This window comes from Phalacrocorax carbo, chromosome 3 (assembly GCF_963921805.1).
Source record: "Phalacrocorax carbo chromosome 3, bPhaCar2.1, whole genome shotgun sequence".
Taxonomy (NCBI): domain Eukaryota; kingdom Metazoa; phylum Chordata; class Aves; order Suliformes; family Phalacrocoracidae; genus Phalacrocorax; species Phalacrocorax carbo.
The window spans coordinates 49468284-49487434 of NC_087515.1; the positions used below are offsets into that span (position 1 = coordinate 49468284).

The window sequence follows — 19151 nt, forward strand, 5'->3', positions numbered from 1 at the left end:
GCTCAGATCATTACCTAAAGTGACACGTGGGACTATTACAATAATGATGGTGATGAAAGAAGGTATATTATGCTGTGGGTAGAGGGCTATATGTGTGTTTTATTTGCTCGAGTTACAATGAGTTGTGACTGGCTATGACATCTGACCATAGTGCAGTCTCCAATAAACATAAAACAAAGTCTACACTGCCCCTTTAAAGACATGTTTTTCATTCATTCATTCCATAGGACTGAAATGTGTTCTATGCTTCTGAAGGGTTTTAATAAATATGAGTATGTATAAAATGCTGCTGATGATTCAATTACTAAATCACTAGTAACAGCTGTGGCACCATGATCTCTTTTGAAATAAATTATGTCATGGTGATTACCTAAAAAGAAAGGTGCATTTCTCGTATGATGTTGTACAATGCATTATAGCTTAAATAGGGTGCGTACTATGTATTTATTCTACAGCCTGCATTTAGTAGAAGTGGGTAGCCTACGTAGCTGAGATCTATGTATGTCATTTCTGTTGTGCTGTATGCACATCTGTGGGAAGGGCACACATACTTTGATTCCTACGCTAAATTTGCTCATTTCATCAGTTAACATTTCCTTTCCTTAGGACTGATCAAGGCTTTAAGAAAAAACAGGGGTTTAGCCTGTTTCATCCAGTGCATTATCATTGTAACATTAATCTTCCTGGAATGGATTTCATTTTATCTGGTTGCATTTCATGGCAACGTAAGAGTATAAAAAATGCACTTTGATTTTGTAAGGAAACATTAGCACCTAACATTAGTGTGGGTAGAAGTAAAGGTCTTGTCTAAATAAATTTAACAGACACGCTGGCATCAGAGGGAGGGCCATGAGTATGCCTTTATTTTTGGATTAACTGATTATTTTTTCCTAAAAAGAGGTTCTATGCCAATAGGATAAAGGGGTGCTTCTTCAGGAAAGCATACTTCCTACTTAAAGAAAGTACAATATATTGTCATTATTAGAAGTAGCAGTGAGTAATTTCCCTCAAAACAATACACCATAATTTATACACATTTCAATGGCAGTATTTCAGAGATGTAAGATGGTAATAGGGCACTGACATGGTCCAATCGGTAACTAATAATACAAAATAACTGATAATAGAGAAGTCATTAAAACATAACCGAAGTCTTCCTAAAGGTTAAAAATAAAAATATACAAGAAATAATTACAGGAGAGTAGAAGAAAAAAATCCTCCATTAAATGTGTTACCGTAGGGGTTCTTTTGACTGTGTTAAGGTCAAATGGTAAGGAGTAGGAATAACATAAAACAATCTTTTTAATATTATAAACATACTTTAAAACACACTGTTAAACTTTCCAACCACTGGCAAAAAACTTTTATCAACTTTATGTCTTAAAAATGAGACTTTTTGTGGCAGGCCTCTACGGATCAGTATAAATTCAATCCAATTTAAAGCACAGTAACGATGTGGGCAGTCTCAGACTATTACTTTCAATGGGATAGAGTCCCTAAGGATGACATAGACTTAGTCCCATTGAAAGTAATGGGGTAAGCAATCACATGCCATTACTTTCAAGGAGACTCAGTCTACACTATCCATAATAACATGGTAATATAAATCTGTACTGACTCATCAGCATGAAGAATGAAAATGTAAAAGAAAGGCAAAGCAGCAAACGTGCACCCTGAGACAAAAAACAGCCCCTTGGTTTCTCTGCATTCATAACTCACCAATGTTGAAAGTTTATTACAGGAGAGCTGAAAAGGCATATGAACACAAGGTGAGATGTTAAAACCAAGATGAGGATTCAGCATTTTATAGTATTGTTAGTCTTCACTGCCCCCCTCCTCTTTTTTTTGTTTTGGTTTTTTGAAGTATTGTACAAATAGTTCTGGTCCTTAAAGTCCTCAATTTAATTTGTTTGTTTCCTAAATCCAGCAATATGAAAAATATTTGTTCATGGAGAAAGTCTCTCTATAAAGCTATTTATTTTTCTTTTTTTCTTCTCTCAGTGTACAACACTGACAGCTACAAATATCCTCTGCAATCTTCCACTCTGCAAATCAGACATTAATAATATATTAAAAGGATAGATAATTCTAAGCAGGTGGACAGGGTGGTGATTGATCCATTACTGTGCAAAAACCTTGGTAATGGCTTGTAAAAAACTTAAGATCCACAAAACAAAGAGATAACAAAGCTCCACCATTAAGACAGACACCCATTTATGGCTAGTAAATTTTATACAGATTAATAGAAAAGACCAACTCAAATCCTCCTCCTGATCTAACAATAATGCTTGAGTTAGCGGGGCTCAAAAGTAAAAGCTATTGGTAAAAAGTAAGGCAGATCACCCTCCCTTGTGCCTGTGGGGTAGATACAATCATTTATTTTGATGAGGAAGTGGCTACAGTTTTCAGTGGATCAGCCAAAAGCATTTCTATAATATTCACACTATATTTTAAGTCCCTTTACTGACCTGCCAACATCTTTACAAAAGATAACGCTAATAAGAACACCTACCTTGCATAAAAGCCAACTTTTTATCTTCCATTTCCTGCCACCTTCCTGGGAAGGTAAAAAAATATTAATATAAATGTTTTTCTATATATACACATATATGTACTATAACACTTCTTCCCCAATGGAGTGACAGAAAATAAGTCCTCTGGCTAGTGAACAGTAAATGAGAATATTGAATCTTTGCATTCTGTAAATTGTTTAAAGGATAAAAGCTAGAGAAAAATCACAGGCACCCTAAAAGTTTGGCTAAGAATCACAGGTAGTGTTACTCATTTCAGTTGTGTAACTGTTTAAGAGAATTACATTGCTGTGATGCAGTGAATCAGAGTTTAGTGGGTGTCAAGTTTTAATTGTCAAGGAAAACTCTAATATTGGTGAATCCAGAATGGATTTTGATGTAGGGGACTGGGGGACAAACCATGTTTTGAAACTAAACTCTTGCTTTGAATCACCCAAGAAAATTATAATACACAATTTAAAATACTATACATTAAATAGAATACAAAACATAAGTATATTAGAAAAATAAGTATTATCTGAAAGTTTTTCTATAACGGTCATTCCTGCTTTGCAGAACAGGTGGGCAGGAGCTGCATTTGTCTCAACATTAGGTATATAAAGCCTCTATAGGTATCACAATGTTTGCTGCAAGAACTGAACCCTACATTTTTCATCCCATAAGTTTTTCACTGTGAGGCTACTTCTTCTGTGGACTCATTGCATCTTTTAAATCTGCCTTTGCAAATGCCATTTTCTCTGAAATTCTCAAATCCCTGTAGTTAAACAGGATCTCTTACTGAAATAACTGTTGATTTGACTGTTGACACTTCACCAATTTTAGCTTGCTCTTGTAAGTGAAGAACAAGGCCAGTTCTCAAAAGGGCATATTTTAAGATACATAATCATAGCAATTTCACAAGCATAATATTGTTATACTGTAAACATTTTAATACACTACCAGTTTTATCTGCTTTTCCCAATACTATAGAAAATGCTGCCTTGTGCATTTCATAATCCTGAGGCTTTAACCAATTGCTGTCTTTCCTTCTGACCATAGCCAGATTTCAGCATCGCAACACTAGCTGAAAAGTATAATGAAGAAAGAACTGATGGGTTAAAACAACCTTGATATTTCCCTTTAAAATATATATATATATACACACACTCTCTGCAGCCTTTCTCCTTTCCCTGCCCTTTAAGTAGTTTCCTTTTCTTAAAAAAAAAAAGTATTTAAAAGAAAAACAGAAGAAAAAAGCTCCTTTCAAGGAAAGGAAAAAGAAAATTATTCTGAAAAATCATTTAAACTCTTCTACTGAGAAAAGATTATCTCACCATACGAGGTACTGAAATTAGACCACAAACAGTTGTAACTTTGAGCAGGACCTGTTTACTTAACTCTCTAACAGTGCGTGTGTAAAACACAGGTCTTGGTAGAGCAATATGATTTTTTTTTTAAAAAAATATTTTTGTCTGCTTATGCACCTGCATCTCTGTAAACAATTTTTAAGCTATGAAAAAAAGTTTTGACATGCAGGATCACATTTTATAAAAAGTTTGTTCTGAATAGAAAAGTATTTGGTACATGGTGAAGAATAGAAAAGAACATGTACTGTATTAAAAATGATTGCACTTTTGAGCGATTTAATGTTATATATAATTTCATAAACAATAATTAATAATGACAAAGGTAGCATAATGAAAACTGCCAACTTGCTTAGAAAATATGCTATAGCACAGCTATACTATTCAGTTGTATATTGCATCACACCATAAAACTAGATTAAAACATAAGATTAAAGTGCATTATGAAGTTATAAAAATTATTGCAGGAGCACAACACCCCCCCCCCCCCCCCCCAAAACTAGTTTTCCTGAAGCTTTTCCTCCCTTAAAATAGCACCAACCAAACAGGAGGTGCACACAAACTCCTAGGAGAATGTGTACATCTTTCTGATACTGTTTTGATAATTTATGTTATCAAAACGTGCTTCTACCTTCAAAGGGTGGCTATGTTTTCAGAGTTGAATATTTCCTTGGTCTTCAGCCAAAGGTGGTGTTTGATCCTACGCTCAGATCTACAGGCATAAGCACCAGCAGGCACCATACATCTTATAATACTATCCATTGCCATCCTACAGAGTAAGGATTATACAACACCCACCAGGCAGTACGCTCACATATCCAAGACAGGAATGAGCCTTTAGACCTGTTTTACACCTGCTGACACTCGCTGCACTCACCCCTTCCAACATGGTTACAGAACCTTGCATTGAAATGATACAGGCTGTTGTGCAAATCTTTTTGTTGTTGTTTTCAACCAGAAATCCCAAAAAAGTTTTTTTGGTAGATTTTTTTAGTACAGTAATGAAAGAGATAGGGGGGTTTTTGTGGTTTGCATATTCTAAGATCACAAAAAAATATGCAGTAAATAAATCATTCATACATTAAGAATGATTACCAGTGTGTAAAGTGGAATGTTGAATTACCTTAGATATATTACCCACAATGCTTTTCAAGGCAGCAGCTAATTAGCAGGAGAAAGGTCATGCAAAAAATAATGTGATTAGAAGAGGTTGAAAGAAAAAAGCCACATATTTGGACATAGACCAAATTTCCTTTTTGCCACTGTAACTGAAAACCATTGCTTCAATATTTAATGAAATGCTTATGTTGCAGCACCTGGTCACATTGTCAGCATTGCCTAACCACTGCCTCCCCTGTGGGTCATTACTGCAGCCATCTGAAAGGGGGCAAACTGTTCATCGACTACAATAATGCCAGTCTTTAAGAATCTACAGCTACAAAACAGCAGGAGACAGAGTTACTTTGGCTCTGATCTTGGGAAAAATGGCTGGGGGCAAAATGCTGTTTCCTACCATCAGAGACTATACAGTTAGCAATAATTCTGTAAGTCAAAGCCTATGCACAAGACCCAGCTTGGCTGCCCTGTTCTGCTTTTTCTCCCTTTGCAGAAAGCTAGCAGCTCCTGGTGAGAGATCCTTGTCAACAGGAAAACAGTAGTTCACACTACCCTGCTAATGATCCAATGCATCAATAGCTCAAACAATCACAACAAGCAGATGTCCTAAGTTAATATAGACTTTCCTGGGATTTTACTTGTGAAACATGGCTTTAAAAGGCATTAGTCTTTTGTCCTCACTAGAGATCTGCTAAATCCTGGCACCAATTCCTTGGGTATGTGAACCCCAGCCTAATGGAATTTAATTACTTTAGTGGTATTAATCATCTGTACAGTAGAGCAAAGAGTATTTTATTACCACTTTTAAGGGTTATCGGCACATTTATTTCAAATGAACTGTCAAACTGCATTACGTGTAAAGCATGCCAGGTTTGAATACTGCAGCACAGGTGAAAAGACATTTGCTGCTTAAAACTGACATAATGAGGATTCCTCTGCTTAAGTCAAGAAACATGGATGCAGTTTATTTAAAATGAAAAACAAACTATCATCAATTTTAACGATTTCCTTTTGCTGTTGTTGGTTTTTTGTCAACTTCTAATTTCTCACAGTTTTACTCTGAGCTGGAAAGGCTGCTCCTTTCTGAGGAGAACAGAAACATCAGTTGGCACCAAATAACCTGTGACACTATTACAGGATTAGTTACAGAAGAGCACTACCAGTCTTGTCCATTATCTAGCAACAAGCAATGGCTCAGTAACACAAGGTTTCTCTAATTCACTTAAATACATAAAATCCTTTGCATTCACATACATGGGAAAGCATATTTTCATTCAGGGTAGCTCCTACAGTTTCTTTGGAAAAAAACCTACATATTCCTGAAAGATGCTCATCAGGCCACCACTATCTTGCCTGGAGAAATCCACACTGTTTGGAGTTTACAGCCCCAACAACCTCAAACAAAACAAGACCTCAGGGCTCATTTCTGTTTGCTGGGTGTGTTGCAGCATATTTTGCATGCTGCCAAGTTGCAACTGTACCTAAAATCTAGCAAAAATTAATACCCATCGAAAAATTTTTTTGATCCCTTTGTTGTGAAGTTGCTCATTTTGTTTGGCTCCTGGACTCTCTGTAGGTCTTAGACCTGTCCTACACCTGGTTAAATCATATAGTCTTACACTCATCGTGTCTCAGACATTTTGCACTGAGTAGCAAATGAGAGCAATTTGTGACACAAGATACTACGACATGTGGGAAAGACACATAATTAGTGTCAGAATGAATGCATTTGCTTTTTAAAGCCTATTTGTCCTAGGATTTCAAATGAATCAAGCTGCTATGTCTCTCTCAACAGCTCCATACTGCTGTATAATGAATTAAAAGCTAGTGTTGCTAAAATGTGCAAGCTTCAGGAATAAAATGACTACTGTATGAATCTCAAACAGGGATGAGAGGATCTTAAAAGGCTCTAAACTCTAATGTTGCCTATTTTAAAGCTTTCCAAAAAACTATCCCATTTCACTAAACTGAGGATTCTCCATTGAAACCACTCCTTTCCGTGACAGATTACTATGAATTTACAAGGCCACTTTGAATCTTGTCTTTTTAAAAGGAGCATCTCACACTCACATCTTCTTGTCCTCTATGTATGGTTCAGGTCTGAGTCTCCGGAACTCTGCATGCAGCACACACAGTGGCGTATCTCACTGCCCCATATAAACGTAGTTCTCTGGCCTCTCTCCAATCTTTCTTCCCTCTTGCCAGATAGACATTCTTATCCATCACTGTTGCCTTCCCCTCCTGTCCAGATATTCAGAGCCATTACCTGCCAGAAGAGGGACAGCCAGGCGCTATCAGTGACACTGTCGTAGCAGTGTCCCACAACCAGGGACAGCTGAGACCATCCCTGGAGAGGAAAAGGCACTTTAAACTTTGCCCATTCTCTGTATTTGCACATTGGCTGAGACTCTTTACAAGACTGTTACCTGCAAGATGGAAGTCTGCGCCTTTGACCACAGGCTACCCCTATTAATACCTTATTAGAAAAAGGAAATCAGGTTTTGACAAATTAGAACAGAACTGACGCAGAAAACAAGGAAGGCTCTCTGTGACTTTGTCGTTTTTGGTTTCTAAACCCTGACCATGTTCTTCAATGCCATATAGCATATATGCTATACTACTACTACTAAAATACTGATACTTTGCCTGTCTGTATTCTAAAGATCTTCAGTAGATTAAAAAGATAGAACTGTGACGCCCACCCGAGTCTCTTCCCCATGGCCCTAAAAACGAGTTTAGAAGTAGATGACAGGGACCTGAGATAGCATTTCTTTCAGGCACTTGTAATCTTGATTCATTACCCTTCTATTAACTGAGGTTGGTTGTAGCAGAAAAATGCTTCTTTAACAGGACAAGACATTCTCCTAGAATTAACATTCTGAATAAGTCCAAATAACTAGGCTTTGATCAGGGGAATAATAGATTAGTGACAGGCAAAGACAGAGAGTAAGCAAAGCATCTCCACAGCTATCCTGCTGCTGCTGCTAAGCACATACTGGGATGACAGGACCAATGCCCAGGTCACTGGGCCATTTGACAATCCTGTGTGCAGGACATGTTTCTTTCAACTATTTCCCACAGAAAGACCCTTCGGAAACAGGCACTGTCTCCTGCATCCCAGAGTCACCAAGTACCCTAATGATTTCCCTACAAGAGTCTTCCCCAGCAAAGGTGCCCTGCATTTTTCAACCTCAGCCAGCTGCATATACAGCAAGATGACCTCATCAGCTAATAGAAAAGCACAATTTTTAAATGCCTCTTTACGATTAGGCAACAAACCACACACAAGTACGTTACCACAAGATAAACCTCTCAAATGCAGTCTGAGCTACAAGGCACAGCCAGATGCCTTCAGTGACCCTGAAAGAATGTTCTCTTAATTTAATGCACACCTTTGACTTTCTTGTTGTGTTTAATGCATAAAGTAGCTTCAGACACAGGTTCAGGAACAGTTGTGAAACATCCCACGTGGTAAGTACAGTGCTGGACTAGTAAGTACTTCATTTCAATATTTAGAAAGATATTGTTAGACCACATACCAGGTAACAAGTCAGTTTTATTACTTTATCTGAAGCATCCTGTGTGTCAGAGCTCAAGCCCTGCTGCAGTGCTCACACAAGCAAATCTCCAGGTAGTGTCAGAAGGCATTTTGCTTATGGAAAGAGTGCACAATCAGACTTCATTTGAGATAGGAAAAGGAATACATACCTTCTTTAAAGTGAAGATTCAATTTTTAAAATAAAGACGTGATTTATCAGTATAGTGTCATGAACATTTAGAAGTCACACAGTAAGCCTAATCTTGTTCCGATTAAAGCCAAAAGGAGTCTAGTACAAGGCAGCAGAATTGGGCCCAAGTCTTTGAGGATTTGAGACCAATTTTCTCTTCTAGCATTTACTGGAAAAAAAGAAAGCCCACTCTTCCCAGGAAAAAAGGGCTTGTTTCTTGCCTTGTTCTCAGCATATTGTCTTCATGCCAGTAAGTCTCTGGCCATCATTTTTCGCATCCGTGGGGTTGTACAAGCTAAACAAAGGGAATTATAACCATGAAGTTCGAAGTACAGCTCTATTAGCTTTCAAAGGATCTCTTAAAAGCAAGCATTTGATGCACCAGGAATGTCAAGACTTACCCATAAACTGAATTTTACAAAAATAAGCACTCATGGAAGTCAATATGATTACTTACAGTGCATAAAGTTAAACACATGTGTATATTTCAGGAAGCCTCATGCAGGCTACAAACACACCTTAACACTGTGCATTGCTGAACATCCTCGTAGCATTTCCAAGCTGGCAGAGGTGTCCTTTCACTAAAACCTGAGTGTGGCTGAAGTCTGATGCTGTATAGCTTAGCCTAACCTATGGATGCTTTTAAAAGGGAACCCAGATCAGCTCAGAGATGCCTAAAAGCAGCTGTGGCGAGCACTTTGCTGCAAGTTTCCAGTGCTTGCCTTCCCAAACCAGTCTTTCATTTCCAGTTCAGGTTTAGGAAGGTTTGTTTTGTTTGGGTTCTGCACCCCACCCCACGTACACAATTAGTGTTTATTACAGGGTTCTCTTCCCAATAACAAGATAAAACAGTGTCTGGGACTGCAGAGGGTTCTCCGACTTGGAAAGCTTACCTGAACATTGTGATTATCATCATCTTACTGTTATTTGCCTGAAACCAGAGGTATGCCTCTCATTGCTCAATTACATTCCACATAACAATCCAGGTTCTCCACAAATAATTGACTCAAAAATTAAATACATGGTTATTATGCATTGTAGTTAAGACAGGGCAGTGTTGCACTTCTACAACATTGCTTTCTTATTCTTTCCTGAATACGTTCATAGGGCTGGTGTTAAATTAAAATGCATGGCTCTGGAAGCAGAAGGGAGGAGTTACAGCAGAAAGCACGTCACAGGCACCAGCCCACATGTCTGGGGCGCCTAGAAGGGAACCAGGTCTGGGCATCCCAGCAGTGTGTTATGCACTGCAGCAAGAATTTGTCTACTGGCAGTAGTTCCCCAAGCTGACATGCACACCCAGCCAATGCTTTGGCATTTGACATTAATAGCATAGCATTTGCATCAAGCCTGCAGCCCGCCTTCAGAGAACAGGGGCTTCCTGCAGCCATGAAGTGGGCAGCCAGTGGGAACATGGTTCTACAGACACTTGTGCCCTGGGCTTACGGGCTGTTTAGGTGTCTGTGCACAGGTAACAGGTCCCTGAGGAAATGCCAAGGTACAAACAACTTTGGGAAAGTTACTGGAAGCTGAAATCTTGACCCATTCTCCAGATGCCTGCAACCCAGTGACCTTTTCCATCTAGTATACCATCTTGGTGATTACAAATTTAGTTGTGCAAGAAAACCACAGGCTATAGAGTCAGGTGAACTATCAGCATGCCAGATGCTTCTCTTAGACTGAGCTGTAAGATGACTGTAAGTGTTTACCAAGCCAACAAAAAACAAACAGAACACCCACAAAAAAAAACCAAACCCAAAACGAACAGAACACCCACAAACAAAAACCCCTCTTCATCATAGATGTTTCTCCAAACAAAAAAAGAGGGGGAATAGATTTTGCCCCTAATTAACTATTCTCAATTAAATATACCTAACAGATTTTAAAGAAGCTTTATACTTAATCAGAACTATGGTTTTTAGAAATAAAATAATTTTGCAAGAAAGAACAAATAGTTGAAAATAAAGCAAATGCTTGAAATTTTTGAGGACCAGTTTTGATCTGTCTTCTCAATTTTTAACTAATAGTAAAATAAGCAACAATAAATTAAGAGTTCTCATGTTCTTCACAGAATTCTGAGTTATTCTGAAGTTAAACCGCATCACTTAATGTGATCTCTCACTGCGTTCAAGATATTTTTTTGGAAAGTAATTGTTTCTCATCTGCCGATTTGTAAAGAATATTGGCAGTCACACCGCTGCCAATACACTGGCTGAAAACATTCAGGCAAAATTTCAACCACCAGGTTCCGTTTAAGGTTGTTCTATTTATTTTTAGCAAATGCGATTGTTTTCTAACACAGCAAGTATCAAATACACATCTCTCTTCTATTTTGTATGAAATGCATGTTCACACACCCCGGGTTAGCTCTGCACCAGGACAGGTACAGAGTTTTGATGGAAAATATTTGAACAAATTAGTAAAAAAAAAAAAGCAACAAACAGACCAATGTGTCCTTCCAAGCAAGGTGGCCTTTGCAATGGGAACTGGAAAATGTTTCCTAGTGTTGCTACTTCAGCTGCAGCTCTTAAGAAGGGCTCCTGTGCCTGAAAGATAGCCTGGAATATCAGAAGTTATTAAAAAATAAATGGGAGCTCTCCCTTCAAACTCTATGTCTCTTTGAGAGTCTGCAGCACTACAGCACCATGAGTCATCAGGACTATGGCATCTCCCACATTTCCTTGGGCAAGAATTCTTGGACACTCTGGGCACTCTCCACAGTGAGAAACCCAAGGAGTTTCTGGTTCCTCAGAAAAAGTCAGAGGCTCAGACAAGCAATGATGGAAATAACTGCAGAAAAAAATCATTTCTGTGAGTAAAAGGCAGTATGGAAAATCTAAACAAGCCAACCAAAAAAAACAATATTAGAAATTTGGGTCCCTGAAATTAACTAGGTGTGTTGATTTCACATCTACACCTTCCAAGAGCTGCACAGATCTGAGCATCATCCTTACTGGGATTTTATGAGGACAATATAGTTATGTACCTTTAACCGACTTTAACTAGACAATTCCTCCCACATGTAGATGACTTCATGCCAAACAGGGAGGAAGGCATGTCTTTATTCCTCACTGAAAATACAACTGCTGCCAAGAGCAGGCGTGAATACACCTAGCGCTTCCAACAAGGTCTCATCCAATTCACAACACATACTGAAGTGTTTCAACTTAGTTTGTCATGATAAGGAACCTAAAAGCATCTGTTCCTGCAATCTGACAGATAGGAACTGACAAGCTATAGTTTTCCACTTATAGCTCCTGTCCAGAGTAGACTAAGTCAGGTCCAGTGCATCCTTGTCACACCTCACTCACTCCAAACCAGAACACCACAACCTTAGGAATCTCACTCCATACACTACCCTACAGAGAATTTTCCTTCATGCTTTTATGCAACCCTGTAGGCATCTAATGCACTTAATCGCACAATTAAGGGTGATTTTTTTTCCCCTGGAACCAAGCTTGATTGGTGAAAATGCAAATAGCTTTGAAAATTTTAGTTCTCTTTAAAGAATGAAGGAAAACAGCTGTTGCAAGGCAAGCTTCGGATACTAAGTCAGAAGAAAGACCAACTGTCAATAACTCTGCTATTAGAGGAAAAAAGTAATTTACCAGTAGCTGAGGAGTTTTTTTTAGTATTACATAAAATTTTCCAAGCATATAAAGCATAAACAAATTGCAAACAGCAAGGATTCAAAACAGAGAGCATTACAGCACATGACACCTTTGTGAGACTCTCAAGGCAAAGTGTAAATGTTGTACCAGCTACTGGCCCTTTTCTTCCTGCCTGAGTAGTAGAGCTGTGTGTTGGTACAGACACTGCATGAACTAGGCATTGTGCAAGCAGACATTCTCACCACACCTCATCTCTGCCAATGGGCACAAGGGAGGGGAAAAAAAAAAAAAAAGGCTCCCTTTGGCACATGTTCTTCTTTCAGTGTTTGTGTGTCACTGTAGGGCTGGGAAAAGCCTGGCCAAAGTTACCTGAACACTCAAGGCTTCAGATGTGAAAGTTAATTTGAAAAGACAGAAGTTGACAGTCTAGACAATCAGTTATTTTGAGGTCTAATTAAAATTGCTGATACAAGCAGTCTGTCACATTTTATCAAGAAACTTCACTATTAACAAAAGTCAATAACAAATCAATAAGAGTTGAAGATATACTCTAGTAACAATCCATCAGGAATTTACAGGCAACACACAATGCTTTTGCCAGCTTTCACCTCTGGATCTTCTATTGTGTATTGAGTTCTTAAAATAACCACGTTTGAAAGAAAAAAAAAAGTGTGTGTCTGTATATATGAAAATAAAATGAGAACTGTGTAGCTAGTTGTAGTTAGCACTATCTATAGATAATTAGCATCCTGGATGTCTCCTCAGTACACATGTTGACCATCTTTTTCCAGATACAAGCAATAGGTAGGCTCTCGTGTTATTTAAATGAGATAAAAGCTCAAATTGTCTCTCACACTTATATTGTGCTAAATAAGAATATCCCCTTTGCAAAGATAGCTCACATCAAGACCCGCAGACTCCATTTAGGTGTGTGACACAGCCATAAAAGACAACAGCAAAAGTAAATAAAAAACGTGGGCTGCTATATAAGATACTGAAATGTTTATATGTGCAAATCAAATACTGATGTTACGCTACTTCTGTAATATCTCATATCCATGACATTTCTACTGTCACAAATGCTACAGTTTATAGCTCCTGTTTTCCTTTATTCTCACATTGTTCTATATTCCACACATTTTTTTTTTCTTTGGGAACACTGGAAAGCACTGCAAGTAGTAGTGAAGTGGTATATTTAAAAAAAAAAGGTCACATCAATCTCACTCAAACATGAATGCACTGGTTTGGCTGGAAAATGAGATATGGGATACTTTCTTGCCATTCCCAACCAAAATTAGTTGAGGCATCAGAAACCTACACTGAAACTTATTCTCTCAAAATTCACATTTTGAAGGATAAGATAACTTCTGAAGTTTCCAACTACCAGAAAAAGCATCTATTACCATGCCTGGGTGAAACTTAAGAGGCTAGCTCCTTGTAAGGTCACATCATCATGGATACATACACAAAAATTGTTTTCTCAGTCTATGAAGTCTTACACACTTTGCACCAGTCCAGAAAGTATATGGATATGAAAAACATCACTGAGCAGTATGGAAGAAGAAACCAAGACGTACAGTGACACCATGTGAATCATGACTATTGTTTTATATGCCGTGCAAGCAACTTGATAAGAATGAGCTCATTAGAATCCCCACGTTTGGGATCTTGTTTTCGAGTTAGCGCTACTTCTTTTCAGTTTCTACTTTCCCCAGCATATGACACACCCATGCTTGAAGCACAGAAAGCTCAGTTTCATTCCATTATTGATCTATCAGACAAGAACTTAATCAATCTTCTTTATAAGCTATTAAAGCAGAGCAAGAGAAATGAACTCACCTGATACATTCAACATTGATTGCTTCTTTCTAAGAACTGAATGTCAGCCTTATCTGCTACTACAGCTGTGATTCAATTTTTCAGTGAGTTTTTCCCCTCCTTAGCTCCCCAGAAATAGTGCAATTAAAATTGTAATTTAGACAAAATAGATAATATAATCAAAATTAAGTGGACAATACTTTATTTTAAATTTCATTAGTTGTGCTCCTGAGAACACCGAGACTGCAAGATCAAGTCCAGTTAAGGAAAACCTCCTAATAAAACATAAGCTAGCCCATATGGTGGCTAACCCCATCACTAATTTCAGTGGACACTCTGCATGCCAAGCAACTATGGATCCACCTTACTGGAGACATTAAAAAAAAAAAAAAGAAAAGAAAAAAAAGGCAAACCCACTTGGTACAAAATTAAATGTATTCAAGGGATTTTCAATGTTCAAACTATCATTTTTAGTCAAGCTTAGCAACAACTGAAACATTCTGATACACTGAACTAGAGCACAATAATTTTTTAACAATGCAACCTTACACTACACACACCTACATACAGTACTAGCATACCTCCTGGAAACTGTATCATCTCAAATCCTTCCTTTAAAAACCTCCCACAGAACTCAGCAACTGAACCACCTATCCTTCAGATCTTTACCTAATCCTCACTCTAAGGGAGTTTAAGGTCTGTAGGAGAGTAGGGGAATCATGGGAAGTGTAGTTTGCAATTACTGTGCCTAATTTAGAAGGGAGGGAAACCTGGTGCAAATTACGGCTGAATTACAGGTCTTATCACCTGTTACCACCTCTGTTATTACCTGTTCTGTGGTGTAGCACCACTAAAGGGAGGAAGCTGAATGTGGAACTGATTGTAGAAAACCAAACAAAACACTTCTATTTCATAAAACAAACTGCTGTGTTAAGTAATAAAAGATTTTTATATAATTTGTTTGTAGGTGTTCACTCTACTACACATTGTGATAGTTGGCAGCTTTTATGTAATTTGAGGTAGAAGCAGTGATTAAATTAGAATTTCCGTTGGATAGGAATCATAAGTGTTTTCCCTTGATTTGCCAGGAGTTAATGTATACATAGATTAGGATTGTAAATTTATGACAACTGCGAAATACCTGAATAAAGTTACCAGTGCAACTTTACATTCATTATCCCACTACTGTTATCTTAGGCAACTTGTTATGGCTTCTGGGTTTGCAGTCAGAGCACTTTTTTGTGTGTGTCTTTTTGTTTCTTTTTCTCTACCTATAGCATTGAAACAACAATATTTACATCCTTTTAAAAAGTCCTTGAGATGTAAAAACTATCCATTTGTGACTATCCACTTCTGTAATTAAATGCTAGTCTTTTCTTACTAGCCAAGGAAGAAGAGAGAGAGACCTCCAAGCTTAGCATTGATTTCCTTGTAGGGTGTAATTTTACAGGTTTTCACACCTGGTCCACTGTTTCCGTTGTAGCAGGACGGAGAGCTGGTGTGGTTTGGTGAATGTGGACACTGCTCCCCTAAACATGAAAAATTATTCTCATGAGCACTGCAAATCTTATGACATCTGGGTAACAGTGTGGACTTTCTTTTGCTAAACTGGAGAGAAGTGCCCTCGTTTACTACAAACAGTCTTTACCATGCAAGACACTAGAACTGGAAGGAAGCACAACTGCCACGTGTCAACAAATCTTCCTAGAATCTCAGACGGAACAGCATGGAAAGCATTTTGTCTTGCCAAACAATAAAATAAAAATGTTGCTTTTGAGCTCTTTTATTTATTTCCTTTTACTAGAATGAAAAATCCAGCCTTTGCTATTAAGCATGTCTATTTTCATGGGAAATCCTTCCATTTGCAATATCTGCATATCGTGTTTAAATATCTCCCCCAGGAAGATATACCACTTAATAATGCTTCTGTTTATTTATTGCAAAAATCGAGAATAGCTGGAAGTCCATTATGAGAATCTTTTAGCAAATTTAATTAATTTGTAATTAATTTTATTGGTATTTATGAGAGGAATCTTTAATCAGCATAATTTAGACTGAAAATTACAATATTAACTAATATTAATTAAACAACAATATAATAATTTCAATAGTTTTAATTATTTTTATATTAAATTACCTACTAGTCAATTCTACACTGCTTTTGAAATTAATTAGCCAACTTAAGCATGCTATGTACCCAATAATCTACCAAGGATAGGACACAATGTGGAAACAAGCCAAGAAAAAGTACTTCCAAATATCAGTTGGGTTGTCACCATTCAAAAAAACCCTGTTTTAATCCTAATTTTAAATAAACCATGTTCTATTTAAACCTGGGGGCATACTTTTAAATAATGTGGAGCCTTGGATTCTGGAGCTGACATTCCTTTTAGTCTCTTTCCACCTCATGACTGTATCCTCTATTCTCGATAGAGCAGAGTTAGTGTAACCTTATTATTTGTATGGGACATTGCAGAGGAAACAGAAATCTCTCATCTATCTCACTTCTTTGCAGTAACTGTTCTTTTGCCTCAGCTAAATATTAAAAAATCAGGGTTTAAATTGCTACGGCTTCACCTCCACACTGTGGCCTCATTAACACAATATGGCAAATAAATACTGGGTTCTTTTATTTGCCTCCTGATCTGGGACCCTTAATGGCTCACACTATCAAGTCTTTCTCCACCATCACAGGAGTATTTCTAATGAGGAAAGGGGATTTCATTGTAGAGCCTGAGATTCCCACAATCGTAAGTAAATTTAGGTTTCTTTTTACACATGGTTGAAGTGAAAAGGGTAAAAAAAGAGGCACGTTACCCCCAAACTTCATGGGAGCTACTAAATACTGCAGCAGATAGGCATGTATCTATCAGGATATCAACAATACCTGTCCCCCACACAGAAAAAAGACTTTCTGCTTCCTACTGAATTCTCATAGCTAGGGAAGCCCTTCTCTGTCTCACACAGTCTGCTGTCACAAGACAGACTCAGAAAACAACAGTTCTGATGCTCAGAATGCTGGGTGGTAGAATGTAGTTAATGGGAAAAACATTATATATCATACAGCCGTGAATTGCCCCAGTTCAGCTACTGATGGTATGGCTGTAAAGCTCTAAGTTCCTATCTGTAACCTATACTTTTGCGTGCATGGCTTTGCACCTTGGAACTCTTCTTGGAATTTTCCATAAAGTGGAAAAAAGGTGAAACCACTATGATCCTTCTGGTTCTTTATATTGTGAGTTTCACTGGGATAATATCATGCCTCTCAAATACCGTCTTGAATCAGTAACAAAAGAACAAATCTTGTCACATTCACTTCTTCCTTTTCTAGCCAACAATATTCTTTTTATCGGTGAGGAATAGCATAGTATTTGCAGGGTATGGATCTATTCGCATGCTGGCATATAGCGTATACATGTTGGTTTAGAACCTTGGCCTCCTATGACATCAATATGCTTTCATCGATCTGTGGGTCACCTAGATGAGGACCAGAGTGAGTAAATATTTCAGTCTTACAACAACTTCCATTTGCCTGTTTATACTTCAGGCATGGAAATTTGCTGACTGAAAATTCTTTAAACGTTAGCCACAGTTTTCAAAAGCAACTAGGCATTTTGGGAGTCTGAGTTTCATGTTTCTGACTTGGAGCTCCTTGAAGGAATGTAAATTTCATAGGGCAGCCTTGCAAATTCTGAAAACTCAGGCCTTTCCAGGGTGCATCAGCTGGGAGATTGAGTGATTAGTCAAATTTGAAAAGGATGGTGGTTATTTTTGCTTTCTATGCTTACTTCATTTTTTTTTTTCTGTTATCAGGCCAGATATTAAACAGATTTGATCATGGCAACGCTGTTACAGATATAGAAAGCAGGATATAGAAACAAATGGTACTCGAAAGGTAAAGCGTATACCCAAAGCAATACTTTATCTGGCAGGCTGTCATCCTTATTTGCTTCAGAATTTCTCAGTAAAACACCTCCACAACCTTAAAAAAATTATTCAGAATTACTCCAATGAATAACGACTAGGTCTTCAAATGTATTTTAGCAACTACAGTTCCTTAGGTGCTTTGGGAACTCTTACTGTGTGTTTATTTAGACCTTTAAATTCCTAAGAATCTTAGAAAATCTCTTTCTGAGTATTGCAAGATCAGCATTATTCTTCTGAATGTCAGAGCAGAGACTTACAAGAATACAGTATGCTTTATGGGGAAAAGATTAAAACAAAAAGCTGACCTTTGAATAGAAGCCATCCATGGTGCAGAGGGTCAGGTTGGCACCCACAGAGTTAAGCTGGCTAAGTCTACAACAAAAGAAAAAATACTAGCATTGCTATCTATGTAAACGACATTAGCAGCAAGACTGAATTATCTTCTGAATTATTTTATTCCAATTATGTTTTTATATAATTCAAGGTCTAGTGATTTTTTTAATGTTTGCAGTCCCCCAGTTTAATACCAGAAAAGCAATCAGTCATTTGCTTCTCAGACGCCAAGTGGCTAGAATAGTTTTTCCATCCATTTGAAAAATATACAATCTGTATTTGCCTTTAAGTACGCATTAGATGACTATTTTAAGTGATTTGTAATTGTTTTTAAATTGTTGAACTTATTTAATATATATTTGCAGTTATACAGTTGTTTAAATGTTCATGTTATAAGCAGTTTTTTGGATTAACAAATTGTTCATTCACCTTTTGGTTTTTAAAAAGGGTAGATAGGAAAAAGACAAAGAAGTGCTTTATTCGAGCACATTGTATTATTTTCTTATTAAAAATATCATCTGTAACAACTGGTAAAACAGATAAAAATCTGAAGACACCTAGAAAAATATTCAAAATTATCCATTTGGAAGACCAATACTACTTCCGTGTTGAAAGGCAACACTGGGGCCAGTTCAAGACATAGGTTTTTATGTAGTTCAATTTTCTGAGTTTTCAGAAGTTCCCCTAAATACAAAGGCACATTTATTTACCTGAACGTATAATTTTAATCTAACATAATTCGGT

The 19151-nt window shown here is 37.5% G+C and overlaps 1 long non-coding RNA gene across 2 annotated transcripts in view; it reads right to left on the reverse strand.

The window, feature by feature from the left end:
* The window catches only part of LOC135312851 (uncharacterized), a 204974-nt gene that overhangs the window by 156313 nt on the left and 29510 nt on the right, over positions 1-19151 (reverse strand). The window contains exon 1 of one of the 2 annotated variants that reach the window (XR_010372471.1): positions 18380-18447. The exons of the other annotated variant lie outside the window; for it this stretch is intronic. This is a non-coding gene — a long non-coding RNA (uncharacterized LOC135312851). Of the gene's footprint in view, positions 1-18379; positions 18448-19151 lie in introns of those variants that run through there. 2 annotated transcript variants of the gene reach the window in all.